General features: G+C 31.3%; 1 long non-coding RNA gene across 1 annotated transcript; it reads right to left on the bottom strand.

The window, feature by feature from the left end:
• Nucleotides 1-690: 690 nt before the first annotated feature.
• Nucleotides 691-2,147, bottom strand: LOC139428919 (uncharacterized). The gene is made up of 3 exons (XR_011639593.1): nucleotides 1,908-2,147; nucleotides 1,701-1,830; nucleotides 691-1,148 (listed from the first exon to the last, which is right to left on the bottom strand). It is a non-coding gene; the product is annotated as an uncharacterized lncRNA (long non-coding RNA).
• Nucleotides 2,148-14,982: the final 12,835 nt, after the last annotated feature.

Raw genomic sequence — 14,982 nt, 5'->3', positions numbered from 1 at the left:
TTTACATTTTTGAAACCCAATCTATAATCTACTACTTGATTTTTTAATTTAATGTTATTACAACCGATATTAATTTTTAGACTGAACTCATCAAGATTTATTACATTTTGAGAAGATTTCATCTTCCTGCTTTCAATGGCATCACCTTTTCCCAGGAATACGGTACATTACACAACTTTCCGTTAATTTGTATATAACATACGATTGTGTTCAAATCATTTCGTGTGCATCAAGTTTTTCATCGGTTGGTTGCATTTGTGTCACAGTAATTACTTAACATTCAAAATACTTTGAAAAATTTATCTTATCTCTTTGTCTTCATTTATTGTACGACTCTCATCTACTGGAACTAATAAACAGATTGCATCGACACGATTCGGCTACTTAAGTTTTTATGTTTTAATCTTTTTACTACTTTTTTGTTGTTTTTTCATTGAATAGGCGTTATGTCTTGTTGCTGCCTTTTCATATTATTGCGAGAAAGTCATTAAGACAGTACCATGTCTCTCATGTCTATGTGTGATGTTTGGCTTGAAGAACACGTGAAGATGGCAGAATTAAGCTCCAAAGTTCGAATTGATCATGGTAATCAACTTGACGCTATCGCATACAAGTCGGCGGAAGTCGCAAGTATGGCAGGTAATGCTATAAAGACGAGTGGTTCCATGTTTTCTAGATATTGTATTAATATTGGGTTCCACTCATAATTTTATTAATTAATTAATAAACAATAGTTTTGTTATAAGAAATAATTACAATAAAGAGGAAATAATGACATTCCGTAGAAAAATCCTTGTAAATCGAGAGCCTAGAGAGTTTATTAGTACTTCTTCAAATCGTTCAAATTAATATTATAATTAAAATATAAAGAACAACTCACGTATTGATATCAAAGTTGATATACCGAGGATAGTTAAAGCTGATCGTTGAAAAATTTCATAAAAGTTTGTTATAGTTCTCATTGATTTCGTCGTTATTTGTAAAGATGTTTTAATCAATGATAAATCCGTTCGTATTTCCGTCGTAGATTAAGAAATATTCTTGTATTTAGTTAAAAAAAGAGGCCACAAAAAAAAAACGAAACATAACCTCCAAATCTAAAGTATTCAATTTATGGGTGATTACAGCCAAAAAACTTCTTGAAATACCTAAAAACATAAAGCTTATAATGAATTACATCAGATTCAAGTGATTTTAATCAGTTTAAAACCGAAATGTTGAAAATTAAAAATGTGAAGATTTTGAAAGAAACGGAATATAAATTTTGGAATTAAAGAAGAATTAATGTGAAAAATTGTGTCAAAGGGGAATGAAATAATTCAGAGTATTCAGACATTGAAGGATTTCAATAAATATAGTTTATTTAAAAAGTAATTTTTGAAAATTTGGAAGAAAAACCAAATGTCAATAAGAGATGGCGCTCAGAAATACAAATTTTTTACACTTTTTCTTGTGGTATCAAAGAGGGTGATGGACAAAAAAGAGAAGTTTTTGTCGATTTTTGCCGAAAAAAGGGTGAAAAATGAATAACGAGGACGCTAAGATTCGCTTCCTGATCATCATTGAGTAAACATCTATTTCGAAACGCTCGTGAAATCCTACGAAGATAAATTTCTGAAGAAAAAACATAACCAAAGAAATTCACAATTGAGGGAGAAGAAAAGAAGCTAAAATTAATTAAGAAGAGTACGATAACCAACCTGGGAAAGAAGACATCGGAATAGTTTTTCCGGAAAGCCACCAAGGGGGTACCAGCACATTCCACCAAGGGGGAAAAAGGAGCAGTTCAAACCAGGGAGGAATCAAGATTTCAATCAATTCCACCAACATCTGTAAGTAAAACCAAAGAAGTTAAGATTTTTTTTTTTATTTTCGATATACCATTTCTAAAAAAATAACTCACTTACCTCGTGTGTAATCCAGAGCGAATCAAAATCAATTATTTCAGATCACTTTGATTATTTCAATTATCAGAATCAATTTATTTAAGAAGTTTTAGAGCTGAAAGTTATAGAAAAGTTCGGAACTACAAAACTCTTAAACCAAAACAAGCCTAATGACATTACTTCTGTAATGTCTGTATCGAATAGTAAAAAATTGAGAGTGCATCTTGATAAATAGACAGGATTGATCCCACAAATTGTATACAAAAATGATTGACGACTTAAGAATACACAGTCTCAAATAATTTCAAAGCTCATTACAGATTTTTTTATTACTCCCACTTAAATAAAATAATTTTTATCGAAATTTGATAAGATAACGATGGGGATTAACGTAGAGGAACCAAAAAGGTGATTTGGCCAATCTAAATTATGTCATTAATGCGTAAGTTACAGTACGAGTAATTTAATAAAATTACCCGTCTAATTAAGTTTTGAACGACGATGTCGTATTCTAACAAAGAAGCACCATGTTGTCAGAAGGTTACCTATAGATGTTGAAATTTCCACGTCCTTTGTTTGACGTTCGGGGTCAGTCGGTTCTGATGTGCGGTATTTCGACCATTGACAAGTCATCCGTTTTTGGTGGGTCTCTCTCTCGCACACTGAATCCTTTGTCCAAACTACCTGGACCACGGGATCGAAACGATCAAAACCATCTTCTAAACGGTTTTATTAACAACAAAGAAAATACCTGAATGAATAATTTACCATTTAATCGAACAAGAAGTTTTTGATCATTTCAAATTTTGAATTTAGAATCAATTACGAGTTAATTACGAGATCGTTATTGTTTCTATAACACGAATTTAAATGTTACGGTTGATTTTCAAATCGACCGAGATAAACTAGACGCTCAATTACTCTCTTTGGCACGGAGAGTTTCTCAATATGCCACGGCATTATGCAGCTACAATTCCTTTTTTTTTTCACGTTTGGGTTGAGCTGGTTTTGTTGTTGTTTGCGATATTTCGCTATTAGAAATCTTGGGTGAACGCAGAGAAATTGCGCCAGGACGTGGATGTATGCCAGGAAAAGGGCTCCACGACCATGCCACAGCAACTCGTCGATTTCGTAAAAATAGTGGGATAGATAGCGAACCGGACGACGCCACCAACGCCAGGTTATAAAAATAGAAATTCCTATGCTTTCGAGAACTTGAAGGAATTGTTGCCAATTGGCCTCGTTTTTTGTGCGATTTAGCGCCGCCTTAAGGTTTATTTAAGATCGATGCCAAATCAGTAAAATACATGGGAGTTGTCACTAAAATTTTCAATTCTCTTTATTTTTACATCGCATAATAGAAATCTTGTAATTTATACATATTCAAGTTTCCCAATAACTTATTAAGTCGAGTAATAATCTACCATTACTTAAACTTTAAAAGGTTCGCAATGAAATTAAAGTTTCGTAAACAACGGCCCACGATGAATTTATGTACGTCGCAATCTGGTAGTAGTAAAATGTCATTGAAAGTGATGTTGTTATGTAAAGCACAGCTGTTATCACTCACTTGTAAACATGAGTAAAGGAAAAGCATAATAATATTTCACACTTTCATTAATTTTTTATTAAACATCTTGGCATTTGATTTCTTAGTTGGATTTCAAATTATCTAGCACTATTTTATTTACATGAAGGATGACCTTTAATCTTGCTGATTAAAATTAATGTTATCCCGATTGAAATTACAAATTCTTGTATAAATGTTTATATTTCTTGGTCGGAAAGTATTATATTATCAATTATATTAGGAAAGTAAAAATGCATGATTTCCACTCCTTATCCTCCTATGATTTTGAAGATTTCTGCAAGTATCTCAACCTTCCTAGTTTTTTGTGTTAGAACACCTCTGCTATATCTTTGGCATTATTTACCGTAATCTTCGTTCGTTATTATTTGGATACAAAATAGACAAAGAAATATAAATATACAAGATTCAACCTACAGGCACGACTTTTAGTAATTGCTTAGATTTATGAATAAGAAAGGAAAGATGATAAACGTGTCAAAAAAAGATGCTAATTTAAAAATTCCTGGAAGCCGTATTTATTGAAATTAATGAATGAGACTTGTTCTAAATTAAAGCTGAAAGCTTTGTCTTTAAAATGATGTATAATAATTGTTGGGTTGGATTGGAAAAATATTGAGAAAAAAAATGTTGATATAAAACTTACATTTTCGTATAACCTAAAAGTGTCAAAAAAGATGCTAATTTAAAAATTCCTGGAAGCCGTATTTATTGAAATTAAGGAATAAGACTTGTTCTAAATTAAAGCTCAAAGCTTTCTCTTTAAAATGATGTATAATAATTGTTGGGTTGGATTCGAAAAATATTGAGAAAAAAAATTTTGAAATAAAACTTACATTTTCGTGTAACCTAAAAGTGTCAAAAAAGATGCTAATTTAAAAATTCCTGGAAGCCGTATTTATTGAAATTAAGGAATAAGACTTGTTCTAAATTAAAGCTCAAAGCTTTCTCTTTAAAATGATGTATAATAATTGTTGGGTTGGATTGGAAAAATATTGAGAAAAAAAATGTTGATATAAAACTTACATTTTCGTATAACCTAAAAGTGTCAAAAAAGATGCTAATTTAAAAATTCCTGGAAGCCGTATTTAATGAAATTAAGGAATAAGACTTGTTCTAAATTAAAGCTCAAAGCTTTCTCTTTAAAATGATGTATAATAATTGTTGGGTTGGATTGGAAAAATATTGAGAAAAAAAATGTTGACATAAAACTTACATTTTCGTATAACCTAAAAGTGTCAAAAAAGATGCTAATTTAAAAATTCCTGGAAGCCGTATTTATTGAAATTAAGGAATAAGACTTGTTCTAAATTAAAGCTCAAAGCTTTCTCTTTAAAATGATGTATAATAATTGTTGGGTTGGATTGAAAAAATATTGAGAAAAAAAATGTTGATATAAAACTTACATTTTCGTATAACCTAAAAGTGTCAAAAAAGATGCTAATTTAAAAATTCCTGGAAGCCGTATTTAATGAAATTAAGGAATAAAACTTGTTCTAAATTAAAGCTCAAAGCTTTCTCTTTAAAATGATGTATAATAATTGTTGGGTTGGATTGGAAAAATATTGAGAAAAAAAATGTTGAAATAAAACTTACATTTTCGTGTAACCTAAAAGTGTCAAAAAAGATGCTAATTTAAAGATTCCTGGAAGCCGTATTTATTGAAATTAAGGAATAAGACTTGTTCTAAATTAAAGCTCAAAGCTTTCTCTTTAAAGTGATGTATAATAATTGTTGGGTTGGATTGGAAAAATATTGAGAAAAAAAATGTTGATATAAAACTTACATTTTCGTATAACCTAAAAGTGTCAAAAAAGATCTAATTTAAAAATTCCTGGAAGGCGTATTTAATGAAATTAAGGAATAAGACTTGTTCTAAATTAAAGCTCAAAGCTTTCTCTTTAAAATGATGTATAATAATTGTTGGGTTGGATTGGAAAAATATTGAGAAAAAAAATGTTGAAATAAAACTTACATTTTCGTGTAACCTAAAAGTGTCAAAAAAGATGCTAATTTAAAAATTCCTGGAAGCCGTATTTATTGAAATTAAGGAATAAGACTTGTTCTAAATTAAAGCTCAAAGCTTTCTCTTTAAAATGATGTATAATAATTGTTGGGTTGGATTGGAAAAATATTGAGAAAAAAAATGTTGATATAAAACTTACATTTTCGTATAACCTAAAAGTGTCAAAAAAGATGCTAATTTAAAAATTCCTGGAAGCCGTATTTAATGAAATTAAGGAATAAAACTTGTTCTAAATTAAAGCTCAAAGCTTTCTCTTTAAAATGATGTATAATAATTGTTGGGTTGGATTGGAAAAATATTGAGAAAAAAAATGTTGAAATAAAACTTACATTTTCGTGTAACCTAAAAGTGTCAAAAAAGATGCTAATTTAAAAATTCCTGGAAGCCGTATTTATTGAAATTAAGGAATAAGACTTGTTCTAAATTAAAGCTCAAAGCTTTCTCTTTAAAATGATATATAATAATTGTTGGGTTGGATTGGAAAAATATTGAGAAAAAAAATGTTGATATAAAACTTACATTTTCGTATAACCTAAAAGTGTCAAAAAATATGCTAATTTAAAAATTCCTGGAAGCCGTATTTAATGAAATTAAGGAATAAGACTTGTTCTAAATTAAAGCTCAAAGCTTTCTCTTTAAAATGATGTATAATAATTGTTGGGTTGGATTGGAAAAATATTGAGAAAAAAAATGTTGAAATAAAACTTACATTTTCGTGTAACCTAAAAGTGTCAAAAAAGATGCTAATTTAAAAATTCCTGGAAGCCGTATTTATTGAAATTAAGGAATAAGACTTGTTCTAAATTAAAGCTCAAAGCTTTCTCTTTAAAATGATGTATAATAATTGTTGGGTTGGATTGGAAAAATATTGAGAAAAAAAATGTTGATATAAAACTTACATTTTCGTATAACCTAAAAGTGTCAAAAAAGATGCTAATTTAAAAATTCCTGGAAGCCGTATTTAATGAAATTAAGGAATAAAACTTGTTCTAAATTAAAGCTCAAAGCTTTCTCTTTAAAATGATGTATAATAATTGTTGGGTTGGATTGGAAAAATATTGAGAAAAAAAATGTTGATATAAAACTTACATTTTCGTGTAACCTAAAAGTGTCAAAAAAGATGCTAATTTAAAAATTCCTGGAAGCCGTATTTATTGAAATTAAGGAATAAGACTTGTTCTAAATTAAAGCTCAAAGCTTTCTCTTTAAAATGATATATAATAATTGTTGGGTTGGATTGGAAAAATATTGAGAAAAAAAATGTTGATATAAAACTTACATTTTCGTATAACCTAAAAGTGTCAAAAAATATGCTAATTTAAAAATTCCTGGAAGCCGTATTTAATGAAATTAAGGAATAAGACTTGTTCTAAATTAAAGCTCAAAGCTTTCTCTTTAAAATGATGTATAATAATTGTTGGGTTGGATTGGAAAAATATTGAGAAAAAAAATGTTGATATAAAACTTACATTTTCGTATAACCTAAAAGTGTCAAAAAAGATGCTAATTTAAAAATTCCTGGAAGCCGTATTTATTGAAATTAAGGAATAAGACTTGTTCTAAATTAAAGCTCAAAGCTTTCTCTTTAAAATGATGTATAATAATTGTTGGGTTGGATTGAAAAAATATTGAGAAAAAAAATGTTGATATAAAACTTACATTTTCGTATAACCTAAAAGTGTCAAAAAAGATGCTAATTTAAAAATTCCTGGAAGCCGTATTTAATGAAATTAAGGAATAAAACTTGTTCTAAATTAAAGCTCAAAGCTTTCTCTTTAAAATGATGTATAATAATTGTTGGGTTGGATTGGAAAAATATTGAGAAAAAAAATGTTGATATAAAACTTACATTTTCGTATAACCTAAAAGTGTCAAAAAAGATCTAATTTAAAAATTTCTGGAAGGCGTATTTAATGAAATTAAGGAATAAGACTTGTTCTAAATTAAAGCTCAAAGCTTTCTCTTTAAAATGATGTATAATAATTGTTGGGTTGGATTGGAAAAATATTGAGAAAAAAAATGTTGACATAAAACTTACATTTTCGTATAACCTAAAAGTGTCAAAAAAGATCTAATTTAAAAATTCCTGGAAGACGTATTTATTGAAATTAAGGAATGAGACTTATTTTAAATTAAAGCTCAATGTTTTCTTTTTAAAATGATCTGTAATAATTGCACCCAATAATCATTTATCAAAGAGATACCTTTTTGAACAACAAAGTTCAACAACACCACTTTTCACTAAACTTTTAACCTCACATCTGGTCGAATAAGTTTAAATATATCAAAAAACCCTATAGTGCGGATTGTGTCATTTTTTATACTGATTCTTTCTTGTATAGTAGAAAGTACAAGAAACGCTCATGCTATTTTAAAAATATTTTCATCAACCTATGAGTCATTATTTTCAGAGATAAATAACATTAAAGACTCGATTAGAAACCGTTTGACAGATGACTCCAGTTCAGCATGCATTCTGCTAAAAGTAACATCTTGTTAAACATATGTTATTTGTCATCTAATCTGCAACAACAAAAGTTACACTAATTTTACTTTAATTTAAATTACGCGTATAATTGAAACATTGCAAAATGTTCCTATTTTTTTTGTAATAAATAAAGAGTTTTGTGTTGATAGTATTTATTACTATTATATTCCCAAAATTAATATATAACAAAGTCAAAATTTTTTATAGCACGTCTATAACCACATTAAACATTTCTTATGACATTATACTCAATTAGTATTGTGAACATAAACATATAAAGTAAATCTTGTATTGATTCTCAGAAAAGGATTTGAAATAAAATTTAAAGCAGATTTCGGAAGAGTTAAAAAATTGCGATATGTATTAATTTTGTGTGTAGAAAGTACCTCTTATTGCTAGAGGAACAAATTATAAGTCCTGTATTGCGGAACATCAAGAAAAAAATAATTGCCAATTTCGAAAGCTCTCTTATGCGATGAATGGTTTACGTTTGTCCTTGGCTGTAATAAATAAGACGTTTGTACACACACACACAATGCCTTGTGGCTAGTTTACGATCATTTCGATTAGGTTGTAGTAATAGGGCGGTTTCACTTTATTTCTTACGTTATATCTAAATTACATGCAATTTTGAGTGTGTAAAAACATGTTGGAACCAAAAAATTTGAATTGAGGAAAATTTAATGTTAAAATTGGTGAATTTAGCAATATTTATCACCATCCAGACGTTTTTGTTATTAAACACCATCACATGTTAATTTTAAATATAAACAGGACAATTACTGTTGCGATTAACAAACAGTCTTATTGTTCGACAAAGGCCGATGTGGATTGATGCGTCGGCGTCGACAGCGACGGCCCCGTCGTCGACCGTGGCCCCGTACGGTTGTGGTGCCGGTCTCTCACACTCACACGGTCCCCGTTCCAGGAACGTATAAATTTTTGCTCACAGGGACCGGGCGTGACATTGAAATTGGCGACCTTGCGCCGTTCTATTTATACACATTTGCATTTTTCGCCGCCGACGGTGCCTCGGGGCCGTCAGCCGAGCCAAGGATGCGGGGCCCCCAGTCAGCACCCGCCATACGTTCCCCGCGAAGGCATCTTCTTCTGTTATTGTCGTTGTGTTTCGGCGATTTTCGAGCCAGACTTCTCCTACGCCACCGATTTCGAATCGACCTCTCTCCTTAATTGGCCGACGGTTCGTTGATTGGTTTCTGTAGCAAGCGGCCTCCTCCTGCCGATTCTTAGAAATACAACAAACGACGACGGGACATAGCTGTCCACGGCGACGATGTTTTCCTTGTTTTTGGTGTCGCTGCCTCTCTTTGTTTTCGTTTCAATGTTGAATCAATAAATATAAATTAATTATAGGGATATCTAATCTACAAACAAAAATTCTTCGAATCATTCTATTTACATTTTTCTTCTCATATTGCTTAAAAAGAACCAAATACAGTAAATTTTTAAAACGTGCATCATTATCTATACAATGTATTACTAAAATATTACATTTTTAAATTCCCGTAATTATCATGCCATAAAAAGTTTAATTACTCTAAAAGTACATATATTTTGTTTATAATAAGAGAAAGGTGATAAATATAGGCTTAGTGTATAAATTAATTTTAAATCGCGATTAATTTAACATACAAAAAGCTTTTAATTGGATCTATTTATTCAAAAAGTCTATGTATACAGGTTGTTCCTGTAAGTCGTGGCATAATTTTAATCACAAATACTAATGTTAAAATGGATGACCAGGTAAGGTATAACCAAGTTTGCAGTTTACCTAGATTGAGCTGAACTAATTCTGACAATGGTGTATAATAATAATTGTTGGGTTGGATTGGAAAAATATTGAGAAAAAAAATGTTGAAATAAAACTTCCATTTTCGTGTAACCTAAAAGTGTCAAAATATATGCTAATTTAAAAATTCCTGGAAGCCGTATTTATTGAAATTAAGGAATAAGACTTGTTCTAAATTAAAGCTCAAAGCTTTCTCTTTAAAAGGATGTATAATAATTGTTGGGTTGGATTGGAAAAATATTGAGAAAAAAAATGTAGACTTAGAACTTGCATTTTCGTGTAACCTAAAAGTGTCAAAAAAGATGCTACTTTAAAAATTCCTGGAAGCCGTATTTATTGAAATTAATGAATAAGACTTGTTCTAAATTAAAGCTCAAAGCTTTCTCTTTAAAATAATGTATAATAATTGTTGGGTTGGATTGGAAAAATATTGAGAAAAAAAATGTTGAAATAAAACTTGCATTTTCGTGTAACCTAAAAGTGTCAAAAAAGATGCTACTTTAAAGATTCCTGGAAGCCGTATTTATTGAAATTAAGGAATGAGACGTCGAAGTCTATTTATACAGGTTGTTCCTGTAAGTCGTGGCATAATTTTAATCACAAATACTAATGTTAAAATGGATGACCAGGTAAGGTATAACCAAGTTTGCAGTTTACCTAGATTGAGCTGAACCAATTCTAACATTTATTTCTCAGTTTTTGTAGTTAATACTGCAGTGGAGTTATCAGCAAAAAGGATTAGTAGATGCTCTATCATTTCTGGAAGATCATTGGTGTATAGGATAAACGGGAAAGGTCCCAATATTGATCCTTGTGGGATGTCTTGCAGAACCTTTGTCCAGTCTGAAGTAATTTTAGCACCAGTTTGACCATACGAGACCACCCGCTGTTCTCGTTCTGACAAGTAATATCTAAGCTACCAACCAAATGCTTTAGTTAGGTCCACCATTATACAACTGGTGAGATTGCTGTTATTAATTTCAGTTTGAATTTGTTCTAATACCTGGCAAATTGCTCAGATTTGTTACAGATTTGCCTTTATATATATAACCGTTTTGGGACTGGTTAAGTATTTGGTTCTTGGTAACGTAGTCTTTTAGTCTTTTCAGGACAAGCTTCTCAAAATTTTTTGTAATGTTAGAAATTAGTGCAATTTTATTATTTCCTTTCTTATAAATCGGCCTTACTATAGTTTTCTTCGAATTCATCGGAAATATTGCTAAATTAAAAGAGCACTAACAAATCTAGTGTTAGTTCTAGTTTTAGTTCAATAAAAATATACAACATAGTATTTGTGATTAAAATTATGCCACGACTTACAGAAACACTCTGTATATCTAACTTGAGTCTGTTTGTAAATAAAAATAAACATCTTAAGTTCACTCTAGGTTTAGTGAGGTCAGTAGAAATCGGTTCGAAAAGCATTTCCGGCCATACAACGCGAGTTCGTCATCGTGGAGATGATGCGTCATCGTGTGGTTCGTTTCACCGCGGACTACATGCATTCCTGGTAAATTACTTATACATGTTAGTAAATTTTTTACTCAAATTTAGAAAAAATATAATTTGGATAAATTGTTTTACTCCAATTGTAAAGTTACAATGTAACCATAACCACTCATTTCTTTGCAAAAATTATACTCTAGCAAGGATCTTATAATTATGATAATTTAAATATGGTAGCGAGAGATTTATAATACGTGATGTAAATTTTAAAGTGGAATTTAAATAATTGGAGGTGATTTTCGGCGAGATGAATATCAATTATTAAAAATGAGTACAATTTCCTTTCACATCTACTTCTTTCTTTTTCAAATTAATGCAGAAAAAATTTTAATTCATAGAGTCATTACGAATTAGGTATGATTAATCTTAGAATCATCAAAATTGAGAATGATAAAAAGGGTTTGTCGAAAAATCTATGGAAGAGACACGAAGAGAAAGAGATGGCAGAAATACCAGGGCCCCAACCGACGGCGGCGGTGGCGGCGGCGCAGCATGGAACGGAACGTACAAAGGCAGCCTTGGTAACAAACAAGGTCATCGCTCAGACATCTCCGACGAGAAGAAGTCAAGGAACTCGCCGACCGTCATGCACTGGATAGTAGGCTTAATAGTCCCCCTCGACGGGCGCGCAATTATAAACGCGAAACGCCCGCCGAGGGGAAATTAAAAATGCCGGTATTAAATTAATCGGTGCATCTCGATTAATTAATTAATTTAAAGAAAATCTAACATCTAAAACACGGATACTAAACTACTATGTGATTGTGCATAACTCATATATTTATATGTGTACATCATGATATGATAATTATTATTTGATCTCAACGTTAAGTTTACCGGCGGTGTCATTCACACGACCTGCAGGATTCTCCTGGTTTGGCCACCAAACTCTCTTCAGCGTAGCTGGATCAATACGCGCGCACTATAGTGTGCCCTGTGTGCGTCGCGACGCAAATGTATATAGTAAAGCAGCCGTTGCAGCAGGTTCGGCGGCGCTTGATTGATTCGTATTGTTCGGGTTTTAGAGTTTGAATCCCATTCCCCGTCGAAGGTGGTGGAGTTAAATGACAAAGTTCGATGACGATATCAAACCCGCTGATCGATGCGTCGCTAACAGACCTTGATTGCTCACTTAATTAAAACGTAATTAATACCCTTTGATGTTATTTCAAGAAAATAATAATTTATTAAAAAAATAATAAATAATTAAATAGAGGAAATGGGTGTTTTCCGGTTTATATTTTCTAGGACGCCACGTTTTTCTCCCCGTGGTCATACTCAACTGAACAACTTATAATTGGAGGTCAATTATACCAAGATTAACATAAATACAGAATGGAAAATTTTAAAGAAACGATATCTTCTAAATCAGTTGTCAAAAAATTTGCTGTTATTACGAGTTTCACTGTCTTTCAATTTTGACAAGTATTATGAGTGATATGTATGGTTAGACCTATGATTACATACGGAGCGGCAGCCTGGTATAGGAAACCTCGATAGACTTCAATTATCAGTAAACTTTCACGAATTCCACGAGTAGCTGGATTGGCAAATCTCCTTTGCATATAGAGAAACTGCTATTAATGGCATCAGATTTGATCACTACCAGTGGCATTTGCAATGGCCAAACATAGGATGAGACTGTGGGCTGAAGAAAGACTTCGTCTACTATGGACTTTGATTATATATAATATGGATTGAGCCAACGAGAGAGATAGCTTGCGCAAGGTGATCGAACCGAGATAGACATAGAAGCGTACTGACATAAGCTTTGTTCGTTGGGACTGCACTACTCTGCACGACATGGCACTCGTATGACGTCATAGTGCAATGAAGTGTAAGTCAGTGCAATGTCATGTCAACTTAGTGCAGGTCAGAAAAGTGTATAAACCGTGGTCCCAACGAACAGATTTTTATAAAAAAAATTATCGCAGAATGTTTTTTTAGTAGCGTTTTTTTAGTATTCATCAATTATTATTATTATTTTTTATTTTTTTCAATTATTAGCGAAATATATTTTCTATACCAAACTACTAACCCTTATTAGTTCTTTCAAAAGCACTACACTTAACGTATAAAGAAATCACATGCTAAATTGCACCAAAATTGATAAGCAGTACTTGAAAAAAAAATTTGGGATGGTGAGGGTAGTTAACCCCAGCCACCCCTAAATGAGAAAAAACACATAATTAATATTTTTAAATGTACTATAAGTGTATTTAATGCCGCCAAAATCGACAGGGTAGTTTTTAAATTATTCCAAAAAAGTAGGGGTAGTTTTCTACTGCCTCCACTGGGATTGAATATACTGTGTTCTCTAATACAACAAATATTAATTATTATTATAAGGTTTTATTTCTTAATATTTAATATTAATATTAATTATTACAAAACACGTTTTCAAATATTCCGCCACTTTAGTTACACTGCACTTATTGAACTTAATCGAATGCAGGTGCAACAAAATCTGCACTAACTTGCACCGGCTGCACTACATTGCACTGCACCTGGAACAACGAACAATATGAGTGCAACTGCACTAAACTGCACTATCCCCAACGAACACACAACATCTGCACTAAACTGCATAGTGCAAGTAGTGCAGTCCCCACGAACAAAGCTATATAATGGGCGTGCGTTAATTTTGGCGGTAAATTTAAAACAAAATTAATAAATGAAAAAAGAAAAAAAAAATAAAATAAAATAAAATTTCCTTATTATTTATAATACTTACAGGTGATGTGAAACTATATTATCGCGAACTTTGCACACGAAACAATACATTTTTAAACATAACGGTGTGACTGGCTGTGACACAACAAAACGATAAACGTCAAATGGAAGAGGTTTGACACTTTTGTGCGCATGCGTCCGTCTGTTTAGTACCGTTTTATGTCTATCTTTGTTACACTTTCACATTATCGCTTTCCATCTGCGTCTATTCACCTTGAGCCACATTTTTGTTAGTAGATATATTCAGTTAGCTCAATCCATATTATATATAATCAAAGACTATGGACCAGTTTATTAACATCGCCACTGTCAAACCTGGGAATATTTTAGGGTTTGCTCGTAGAAGTATTAAAGTTCTAATGGGTGTCTTTACTTGTGTAGCCGACGATGTTGAATGCCGTTTTATCCCTGATGTGAATCGTATCAAATTCTCGACCTTTGGATCGCAGTTTATCTCCTCAAAGGATCTGAATGATTTTTCAATGATTTCTTACACTCTTAATGCCTTTTAATACTGCTACCAAGTAGATATGAGTCAATAAAGGTTAGAGATGATCGTTTTTAAACTGACATTTCAATTAGAACGTACATAACCTCACTTATTTTTTGATGGAATTATACAGCTCGGTTTTTTTATATAGTTCGTTTTTTTTCTATAATACTTGTCAATGTAAATTTTTTAGGGTTTCTGTTGGTATTATCTAGGACCCTTATAAAATTTACGTTATTTTCCTGATTTTTAGTAACATTTTCAGTAACTAAATAGTTGAGGTTAAAATACTAATAAATTTGTAGATAAATACGATTTTAACGAAGTACATATTTATTGTAAAAACGTGCTAAAAAGTAATTAAATAGAACAAAACACCTTTTCTAGGTAAGTAAATGGCAAATAAACACCTCACAACATTTTTTATGCACCTTTTCTTTTGGAATAACGAAAGC

Source organism: Onthophagus taurus, chromosome 2 (assembly GCF_036711975.1).
Source record: "Onthophagus taurus isolate NC chromosome 2, IU_Otau_3.0, whole genome shotgun sequence".
Taxonomy (NCBI): Eukaryota; Metazoa; Arthropoda; class Insecta; order Coleoptera; family Scarabaeidae; genus Onthophagus; species Onthophagus taurus.
This window is presented reverse-complemented; position numbering and strand designations above follow the sequence as displayed.